Below are 11,427 nucleotides of genomic sequence, written 5' to 3'. Positions count from 1 at the left end.
AATCTCCCATAGTTAGTGCAAGACCTTGATCAAGGTTCATAGCATTCTACTAGAAGGTGGTTACCTTTGTAGTGCACACATTGAACATTAGTCTTGTAGGTAGTCTCAAGGCTTCATGGAGTCTAACCAATTCCAAATTAAGATTTGATATTTGTTGTGTCAAATCCACTCTCTTTTATTTCTCATGTACTTTAGACAATACTTGTTCACTACAAATATTGACTCTCTCATTATGGATCATGATAACACATGTTGATTGAATGGTTTTGGTGTTCCTTTCCTTCAATAGGTCATTAACTCATATGGCTTCCTCAAACACACTAGCCAATACATCTCACTACAAGCTAGAGTTACTTGCTAGGGCTTTGTACAACTCTTCATTCTTGAGGCCATTTACGAAGACTTTGGATAGAGCTCTTGTTATAGGTCTCTTAGTGGTAAGAATTCTTTTGTAGAGACTTCACACACATGTGATGTAGTTTCGGATCTCTTCCTTATCTTTTTGGCTCACATTCATGGCCTTGACAATTAGATTATTAGCATATCCTACTTCTAGAAACCACTTAATGAACAAGTTCTTGAGCATGTTAAGGTTGTTCCTCTTAGCATTGTCTAGGCTAGTGGACCAAGTTCATCCTTTTTCACCCAAACATAGCGCAAAGGCTTGTGCTTACTTATCTTTGTCTAAAAGACTATTCAACATGTAGACTTGTTTTTTGAACTATTCAATGAAGTTGTATGGGTCATCTTGCTCTATACTTATCACCTTCGTGTGAACATTGGTATCTTTGTTTGGCTCCTAGATCTTGGTGTTATTCCTAATCCAGTCAAGAGTGAGGTAGCTAAGGTTATGTTACCCTTCTTTATTATACTTGTATCTTGTAATCATTTGATGAGAAGTTTAGAGGGGATAAGATTGGAAATCGATAGCCCAACCTCCTCTTCACCCTCTCTAATTGCCATTCCTCCAGCCAAATCCAAAATTCACTAGACTTGGTCCGATTTTGCCTCCTTTCTATGTTTGAGCAATCATGTAAACCTAGCCACTTGTCTTGTAAGATCCGTTTCTATCCTCCTTTTGGTTGCCAAATTTACTAGTATGTCCTCTATTGATCTCCCCACTCGCTCTATCCTTATGTGTTGGTCATGGCATGTGATTAGTTGTTGGATATCTAAGGGGGAATCTATTCAAATCAAGATCCAAGCTATTAGGGTTTGAGCTTGAGTTTGACATGATTTCAAGTTCTTCGTGGTTGGCTAGTGCTTCAATGAAACTAATGAGCTTTGGTAGGGGAATGGACTTCCAAGAAGGCACTATGATTGGACTAGATGTTATGGCTTTGTAGAAATTTTAGTGCTAAGGTTTAGTAACCCCAGTAAACCTTATAAGCTAAATAGGCATGCTAAGTTCTTTGTTTTCTTCCGTGTGTTGGATAAGGTATTTTCTTATCATTATATTTTTAGTACTAATATTTTGTGTGTGTCCTTGGTAGTTCCTTCCTCTCCTATCTAACCTTGTTGTTACATATGTATCGGCAATTACTTCTTGTAGAGGTTGGTTAACCTGTATTCTCTAGGGTCTTCTAGTTTACAAAGTCTGATCCTAGGCTAGTGTCAGCTCTTCATCACTATCCCTTTCCATAATTTATCTCTTCTTGCAGTCTCTCTTGGTTTGCTTGTTTGTTTTCCCCCTTGTGTGTGTGATGACTAACAACCCTCTCTAATTTGGTAGCATAAGGAGACCTTACAAATTAAGGTTCACAACATGTAGGTTATGAAATGGTGTGCAAGTCCATAAAGGGCTAGCAATGACTTAGTCTACAAGGATGACTCTTAATGCATTCAAATCTTATAGGGTTGGTAAGTCCTTATGGATTGATGTGCATGTGAATGGTTAGTTTCTTCTATAACATGATGTTTTGTGTGTTAGTAAGCCTCATTAGAGATGGTTGTAAGAGTTGGTTTATTTCTATGTGTGAGTAGGCCTCATTGGTGATGGTTGTAGGGGTTGGTTTATTTCTAAGTTGCATTCACTCTAGCTACTATCTTTAGGTGTGCACTCAACAACCAAGGCATGGAAGCCTAGGGAGTTGCTTGATGAGGCTTGGCCTTTAGGATTGTACAATTTACTAGGTCCACTTCTCACTTAGTTCCTATGAGAGCAATGGACTGCTTGGTCGACTAGGATATTTCAAAATCAGTTCAACATACTACTCATTCTCCAAAGATAAGAAGTACACTTGAGATATTGCAATTGGAACTCTTGTTCCAAGTGATGCCAGGAGGCATATTTCACGGTGGATTCCGTGAGGTTTTACGGTGGATTCCGTAAACTTTGATGACCGGGGCTCATACACAAAGTGGATTCTTTGTGCGAGAAGTTGATGGGGACGCCTATCCTTTTCGGGCATTTCATTAATTTAGTGTGTACATGGGTGATTCCATAGTGGTGATTCCGCAAAATGCATATTAAATTAATAAACGTTTATGAGTTTAGAGTGCGCACTCGTAATAAATTAAGGTTAGGATTGATTTCTAACCATTTGATTTATTTATGTAGCTGAAGACTGCTAGGTATTCACTTTTGTCGGTTTAATTGTATTATTTTACTAACGATTGTGAATGCTTCAGTTGATGTGTAGAGATAGCAGCAGTGGCGGAGGAAAGCATTGGAGGATAGCGAGTATTCGATTTATCATTTATATTTTGATGGGCGCATACCTTAGGCATGGCGCCTATATTTTGTCACGCCTATTTATTGAGGCGTTGGATATTTATTTATTATTTTGTATACGCATGGGCACACGATTATGTTATTTGTACTTGGACATTGTATTAGGTATGCCAGACTCTTTGGGCACCGCCCATTAGCTTTATTTCTATTTTGTGCTAAAGCAAACTCAAAAGCTAAAAGCTTGCTATTTTGTAATTTGGGCTATTATTAAAACCACCTGCTTTACCATCTAATACCAACCAAAACCCCAAGCCTATTCCACAGCCAAATCCTAATATTCCTAGACTTCCTGCCATTGCAAACAATGTAACCAAAGCCAAACCTATAGTATGTTATAAATGCCACCAACCTGGACATCTAGCAGCAAATTGCCATTCGAAGAAGCCACCTGTCCATATCAACTACCTTGGAGCAATGGAAGATGACGAACATGAAGAAATGCCTGATTTCACGGAAGATGAAGACGACATTACTGCTCCTTCGGATACTTTACCAGGTATTCCAACTCTACATTCTTTATTGACAGTGAAATGTTTAGTGCATGGAAAGGAAAAAATTATTTTGCATGATGATGGTAGTACTCATGATTTTATTTCTGCAAAGCTAGTAAAAGAATTGAAGTTACAGAATGTACCAATGCATTATCGCATTAAAGTAGCATTCTTAGGCACTAGGTATAATGGTACACAGGAAGTGCATGATTTAGAGATTCAAATTGGTGAATACACTGAAAGAAGAAATTTTGTAGTTGTACCATTACAGTCCAGTGACATTATTTTAGGTATGCCACACATTCAATTAATATTCAATTTCAAGGAAAACATATTACATTGTATGGTATGCATGCATCTAATGCTTTTCCACTGCTTTCGCATACTCAAGCTAAACGTGCATTACGCAAAAGTAGTAAATCCTATCTCATTTGGGTGAATGAACTGCAAGTTAAAGAAAATCATATGCACCCTAGGCATAAAGAATTTCTTGCACATTTTAAAGACTGTTTTGCAGAAGATCTACCACCTGGTTTACCTCCTTCACGTCCAGAAGACCATAAAATAGATTTGATTCCTGGTACACAACCACCTTGTAAAGCACCATATAGGCATAACCAGATAGAGCAAAAAGAAATTCAAAGTCAAGTTGAGGAATTACTAAATAGAGGATTGATTAGAACTAGTAGTTCTCCATTTGGTGCACCTGTTCTGTTAGTAAAGAAGAAAAATAATACCTATCGTATGTGCATTGACTATCGAGCTTTAAATAAGATCACAGTAAAGAATAGGTATCCAATTCTTAGAGTCGATGACCTTATGGATAAACTGCAAGGTTCTACCATATTTAGTAAAATAGACCTTAAATCTGGTTATCATTAGGTGAGACTAGATAAGTCTGACATATTCAAGACTGCATTTAGGACACAATTTGGTCATTATGAATTTTTAGTGATGCCTTTCGGATTGACTAATGCACCTGCTACATTTAGTAGAATGATGAATCGTATATTTTTGAAATATCAGCATTGTGTTATTGTCTTCTTTGATGATATTTTGGTGTTTAGTCAAAATGAAAAAGAACATTATGAGCATTTTTCATTGGTTTTCCAGTTATTAAAAGATAATCAATTGTATGCCAATCCGGAAAAGAGTGAGTTCTTTAAAACAAAAATTGAGTATTTAGGTCATATAGTATCATCTGATGGTATTAAGGTTGACCCTAAGAAAATAGAAGCAATATTGAACTGGCCTATACCTAAATATGTGCATGAGTTACGATCATTCCTAGGTCTTGCTAGTTTCTACAGGAATTTTGTGCGTAATTTTTCATTACTTGCTTTGCCTCTGACCAAACTTTTGAAGAAATGTATTGTTTATCATTGGTCCGATAATCAACAGAAATCCTTTGACTTATTGAAACATGCATTAACCCATGCTCCTGTTTTACAACTGCCTGATTTTAATAGACCATTCTTTTTAGTAGTGGCTGATGCTAGCGGATCAGGAATAGGAGCCGTACTTATGCAAGACAATCATCCCATAGCCTATTCTAGTTGTAAACTGAAACCCTCCGAACTCAAATATTCCACATATGATAAAGAATTATTAGCTATAGTACAAGCCTTAAGACAGTGGAAACACTATTTAATGGGCTCTGAATTTATGATTAAGACCGATCAACAAAGTATTAGACATTTACTTAGCCAACCCCAAATATCTGACCGATATATCAAATGGGCAGCCTTTATTCAGAGTTTTCATCCTATCATTCAATATCAACCCGGTAAAGAAAATGTAGTGGCTGATGCATTAAGTAGAAGACCTGCCATTCATAATATTTCTGTTATATCATTTGATTCTCTAACTCCTATGAAAGATACTTATCATCAAGACATTACTTTTCATGCTGATTGGAATAAATTAGCTCAAAATAACTGGATTCCTATTGATTCACTGTCTTATAATGATGGATTCATGTTTTATGAAAAGAGATTATGTGTTACAGTTCCATTCAGATCTTTTGTTTTGAATGAAATTCATTGTCCTCCATATCAAGGTCATAGAGGTATCATATCTACTTTACGTACATTAACTGAAGATTTTTATTGGCTGCATATGGACACTGATGTATCTAACTTTGTTTCTGAATGTTTGATTTGTCAAAGAGTTAAGAGACATCATGGTAAACAGTATGGATTACTTATGCCTTTAGCTATCATAGATACTGACTTCATGACCACTAGAACTGGCCGAAGATATTCTAGATATCTAGTCAAATTTAAGAACCATCCTGTAGAAGAAGCCCAATGGATGCACGCTAGAGACTTAAATGCTTTCCCCACTCTGTTAGCTCCACATTGAGCTAATAGCAATTGAGGTCAATTGCTATCCCACCCCGGGGGTATGATGCCAGGAGGCATATTTCACGGTGGATTCCATGCCACGGTGGATTCTGTAAGGTTTTACGATGGATTCCGTAAACTTTGATGACCGGGGCTCATACACAAAGTGGATTCTTTGTGGGGACGCCTATCCTTTTCGGGCATTTCATTAATTTAGTGTGTACATGGGTGATTCCATAGCGGGTGATTCCGCAAAATGCATATTAAATTAATAAACATTTATGAGTTTAGAGTGCGCACTCATAATAAATTAAGGTTAGGATTGTCAGGACTAATGACACATTGGGCACAAGGCCACTTGTATGTCTCGTATGGTGGAATAGAAGGGATAAGCCTTGCCAACTCCAAAATGTCTTTTTGCGATTAAATCAGTGTTTCCATGTTTGGCTAAGTGCTTCAGGTTGAGTCTTAGGTTGGGTTGGAAGGAAGGAGAGTGGGAAAGCCCACAAAGTCATCTTGTTAATCTTACCTTTGTTTTTTTTTTTTAACATGAGAGAGTTGTGATTTTTATTGAGTTCGTGTTAGTAAAATAGTCTTTTTCTTTCCCTTTTGCTCTTCTATTGCTTGAAAACATCCTCCTTCCACAAGAGGGAGGTGTTGGAAAGTCCATGGTAGATAAGTAATGTTTATTCTTTCTTTAAAACATTTTTTTCTTAATGTTTTAGCTTTTTTTTACAAAGGGGATTTAGCAATATTAGCATTGGAGGGTTTGTGGAATCGGAAAGGAGAAGGGGTAACGAAGTATGTAGGGTTTCAATTAATTGTTTATTATTATTTACTTTCTTCTTCTTTTTTTAAAAAAACAAAACAAAAAAAGTAAAACGTAGGTAGGAGGATGTTTAGGGTTATCACCTTTATAGGAAGACATCCATTTATGACAATGATTTGCCATAGGCTATTGTTGCCATCATCAACACCACACATTGTAGGTCTACCATTGCTATTCCTAGTGCCTCATGTTGCAATCGAACCACTGGATCATCTTGTCCATCACCTCCGCCCCTTCTCTATCACATGTGATGTACAATTGCCCTCATCATCCTATTGCAGGTAACCTAGCCCTAGTCATGCGGTTGACCCCATCGCCATCCCCTCCATCTCCCCCACTAGCACCACCATCTCGTCCATCATCTTCACCTCCTCAACCCTCCTTGGCTTCATTGCCATCTCCTATACCTCCTCCATTCCCTTGGATTCATTATTGTCCTCCTCTTGGTTTCCATTTTCACTACTCTCCCCATCTCCATCTATGATGCCACACCTCATTGACTAGCACACTCTATGAAGGAGAAGAGGATTTGGGAAGGGGAGAGCCATTGTGTAAGGAGCATTGAATCACCGCTAGAGAAGAGGAGCCACCAAACAGAGGCAATAGCCATCACAACCTATTAATGATCCCAAGGAGGTAGGAACATTGGCTGCAATCCCTTTTTAAACCAAGCATTCTTTTGTCTCAAGGCTAGGATGATTAAAGGATGTAATTTTTTTTTGGGTGGGGAGGGAGGGTCCACGGCCAACGTGGCTCTCTCTAATCCTACTAGTGGTGGGAGAGAGAGAGGGGAGTCCATGGAGGTGATTGACTAATTAATGTAAGGTAGTGGGGGGATCCATGATTTTCTAAATAATTTTTGTGAGTCTTTGATCTATCAACATAAGACCCCCTCACATAGACATGTGCATTCATAAACATGAACACAACCCTTATGCAATTGCACTATGACCCATGCACATGTGCACGTGCACATACATTAGAACACTTGCACATACCACACACTTGCACACCCTTGTGGTGAAAAGTAGGAGCTAGAAAATAAATAGATGAGAGGACACTGTGCACAATGAGAGAAAGAGAGATAGAGACAATATAAAAGGTAGAGTAACCTACATTTTGATGATTTCATTGCTAGTAGTTATTTATATACATGGTATATTAAATGAGGTAGCTGAGCTCCTATTCTAAATATCTAAGATATTTATAATGAGGATAACTATGGGATCCTTTTATCCGCATGTTTGCATATCCTTATCTTATCCAGACTTTATCCTAAGATTCCCCCTCAAAAGGATTCCATAGAGAATTCAACTAAATACAACTAGATACAACTAAAAAGAAAAGAGAGTACCACTGAATATCGTGATTTACATCCATCTATAATTGTTGAGAACAGCGAATGATACTTGTCCATAAGTGACTTTGTACTAGAAGATAGACAATGATGAATGCTCTAGGAAGATATATCTAAAATCCCATAAGCACAGAGAGAAAAAGTGGTATTATTCAAAAAGCTAATCTATCTTGGAACCTAATTCACTTGAGTTACAATCTCTTATTGTGATAATGTATCATGTATTTGATTTGCGCCCACCATAACTAACTAGGTCTAGATCTATGTTTCTCAACATGGTACGAGAGCCATGGCCGAGCTAGTTGGTAGTTGGCTAGTGTATGTGCACTTTAGTAATCTTCCTCTCTCCCATTCTCTCATTGTCTCCATCCCTCAAAATCTATCGAGGAAGTCCTCGCCCTTGCGTTCCGTCACTGAGAGATAGATCGCGGTTTCCTGTGTTGCTCAGGCCCCTCTTATGGTCTGCTTCCTTTGATTCCATCCATTCACGCCTGTTCCCTTCTCCTCAGCGATGGGAGGGCTCGCCTGCGAGGCTGTTTCAAGCTTTTGAACAGCAAGTGGTGGTTGCCTTCCACGGCATATCCTCAAGGGATCATTTGCTCCCAGCCTCGTCACACGCTCATCAACATCCAGTCGTGGATGCCCAAACAAATGCTCACGGCAGCGGCAGTGGAGGCTCCCAGCATTGGAACGCTGCCTTGTCCAACATTGCTGAGATCCAGGGTGGTATAGATACCTTGCAGGGCCTGCTTCTCAAGAAAACCGTCTACAAGGACGAGGAGGCCTTCTTCCAAGTTGCTTCCCACGCTAGTCAGGCCAGACATATCATGGCACAAGAGCGACGAATTTGTGCTTTGGAGTAAGAGCTTGATGCATCGTTGCATCAGTAGGTTTGGCCCGTGCGCAGAGAAAAGATTGGCTGAGGTTGCTCAATGTTCAGCTGAAGCCCGCACCACCCAAGAAGTGCTCCAAGAGTTGGAAAACACTGCTCCAGTCTTCAAATTGCACATGGAAGAGTTGCATCTCAAGCAAGAAGAGATTTTGAAGAAAGACGTTGATATTAAGGCTTTGTATGCACTTATTGATCAAATGGGTGGTTCGAAGTTTCAGCATGTTGAAACTTTAGACACTCCCACCCTTTATAATTGATGAAGTTAGGATACCCAATTACTTAATGTTAAAGAAAGCTTGACAAGACAAGGCCATGTACCCAACATTAGTAAAAAGCACATACCACACATCGACAAAAGGGATAAGAAGCACAACAAAAGCCAAGGAGCATGAAGATAAAGAAGTCCAAGAAGACAAAGAAGATCAAAGATTGGAGCAAAAGACCAAGAAAAAAGATCAAAGGTTACCAAAGAAGAAACAAGAAAAAAAAGACGAAGAAAATATATTCCATTGCAACAAGCCAACAAAATGTTTTGCAAAAAATTTCTCATAGAGGATCTCGAATTTCCTAAGTGGATATGCTTCCCATAGTGAATGTAACAAACCCTACCAAAAATGTAAAGTTTCAAACTTGACCTGACTAAGGCTACCAAAGAGCTAGTCTCCTGGTTCATGTTCACATGTAGGGGAGGCAAATGCCAACAGGTGTAGGAACTCATCATTTGAGGGGGGGTGTTGAGAATAGCAAATGATGCTTGCCCATAAGTGACTTTGTACTAGAAGATAGACAATGATGTATGCTCTAAGAAGAGATGTTTAAAATCCCATAAGAACAGAGAGGAAAAGTGATACTATCCAAAAAGCTATAAAGGCATGTACTTCACACTCATTTCAAAAAAATGAGACTATCAATTTGAGTTACTCAAGACTGTCTTTATGAATCCAAGCTGATCTATCTTGGAACCTAATTCACTTGAGTTACAATCTCTCATTCTAATAATGTATCATGTATTTGATTTGCATCCACCACCATAGTTAACTAGGTTTAGATCCATGTTTCTCAATAATAATATCATGCCCTCCCCGCCCCCCCCCCCCCCCCCAAAATGCATGCAAAGGATTTGCATTGCAATTTTGTGCTTTAAGTGGGGAACTAATTTGGTGAGGAAATCAACATCATCATCATAGGAGGGTACATAATCAAGGGTGATGTGAGAATTCTCTACTACCTCTCATACAAAAGGATGTCTCACATCAATATGACTGAGTTTAAGACTTAATTTGGGACCTTGAACAACATAGATATATGCTTTATTGTCGGTGAAGATGGAAATTGGCTGAGGGTGGTATCCAAAACTGATGTCCTCCAAGAGTTTCTTAATGTAGATAACTTCTTGGGCTGCCATGTGCATGCCATAGATTCAACTTCCATAGTAGAAATTGCTTAGTGTTCCAAGAGATAGGACCACATGCTAGAGTAGCAGTGAAACATGTGAGAGATCTGCCGCCGCTGGTAGCAAGGTCTCCATCCCAATTTGCATCTGAATAGGCCTTTAAGATAAAGTCATTGTTGTATTTAGAAAAACATAGCCCCACATGAGATGTGGCCTTGAGGTATCTCAAGGCTCATTTTAGGTGCTTCCAATGTTTGTATGTGGCTTGATGTATGGCCTAAAAGAATGTGTATTGCATAAGACAAGTCTAGATAGTTGGTGGCACCCAATGAGGGTGGGACATTTACAGGTATAAGTAATCAAACACCTAAGATATCTAAGTGCTTGCATATAGGGAATAGTTTCCATTTCATGGGCTTGCTCATTAGAGAGAGAATGAGATGAAGATGGATTGAGTTGGAGATTTTGAGCAAGAGGAGTGACCATGAGATTACAATGTTCCTCATAGAATAGCAAGAGAGAATAGATATGGTGTAGGTATGTTGATGCATTTTTATGGTTGTGGATGATTGTTCAATTTCAATGCCAATATAGTGGTGCATAGGATCATAACCTATTATAGCAAATTGGGAGGATATTATGGATTTGGCATTGGACATGGCATAATAAGAGTTGGCATTGGGCATGGCATAATAAGAGTTGGTTAGGATAGGAATGTCATCAACATAGAGGCCTAGGATAACGTTTGTGTTGCCTTGAATGAGAACATAGATATTATGATCAATATTTAACCTTCCAAAAATCCATGGTGTACTACATGAGTATGAATGTGAGTGTACCGTTGCTTTAGTGCATGGTTCAAGCCATAGAGAGCTTTATATAAATGACAAACATAGCTAGGAAATTTAGGATCCACAAAATTTGGAGATTGGAACGTATAAATTTTTCCATTTAAGTGACCATACAAGAAAGTAGACTTGACATCAGTATTATGCAGAAGTAATTTGAAATGAGAAGCCATGGAAACTCATACTCATAAGGAAGTCATGGATAGTACAGGAGAGAATGTATTTCCGTAGTGGAGGCCTTCGATTGCTTTGAAACCATGAGCTATGAGCTTTGTACTTGTCAATGGTGTCATTCGATTTGATCTTTTTATGAAGCACCCATTTGCAGTTGATTGCCCCAAGAGGGAGAGGGACCAATGTCTAGGTGTGGTTTTGAAGAAGAGCCTTGTATTCCTCAAGTGTGGTAGCTTGCTTCATGACCTCGGATTGCTGCTTGAGTGATAGAGGGATAATTTGATGGCTCGAGAATGCTATCATGAGGTGAATTTCAAGCTTATCCAGCTGCAATATTTGCTTCAACATGGAGGTCATGCAAGCT

The sequence above is a fragment of the Lygodium microphyllum genome, chromosome 30 (genome assembly GCF_053477565.2).
Source record: "Lygodium microphyllum isolate KBCC chromosome 30, Lygodium_microphyllum_v1.1.10, whole genome shotgun sequence".
NCBI lineage: Eukaryota > Viridiplantae > Streptophyta > Polypodiopsida > Schizaeales > Lygodiaceae > Lygodium > Lygodium microphyllum.
Note: the sequence above shows the minus strand (reverse complement) of the source record.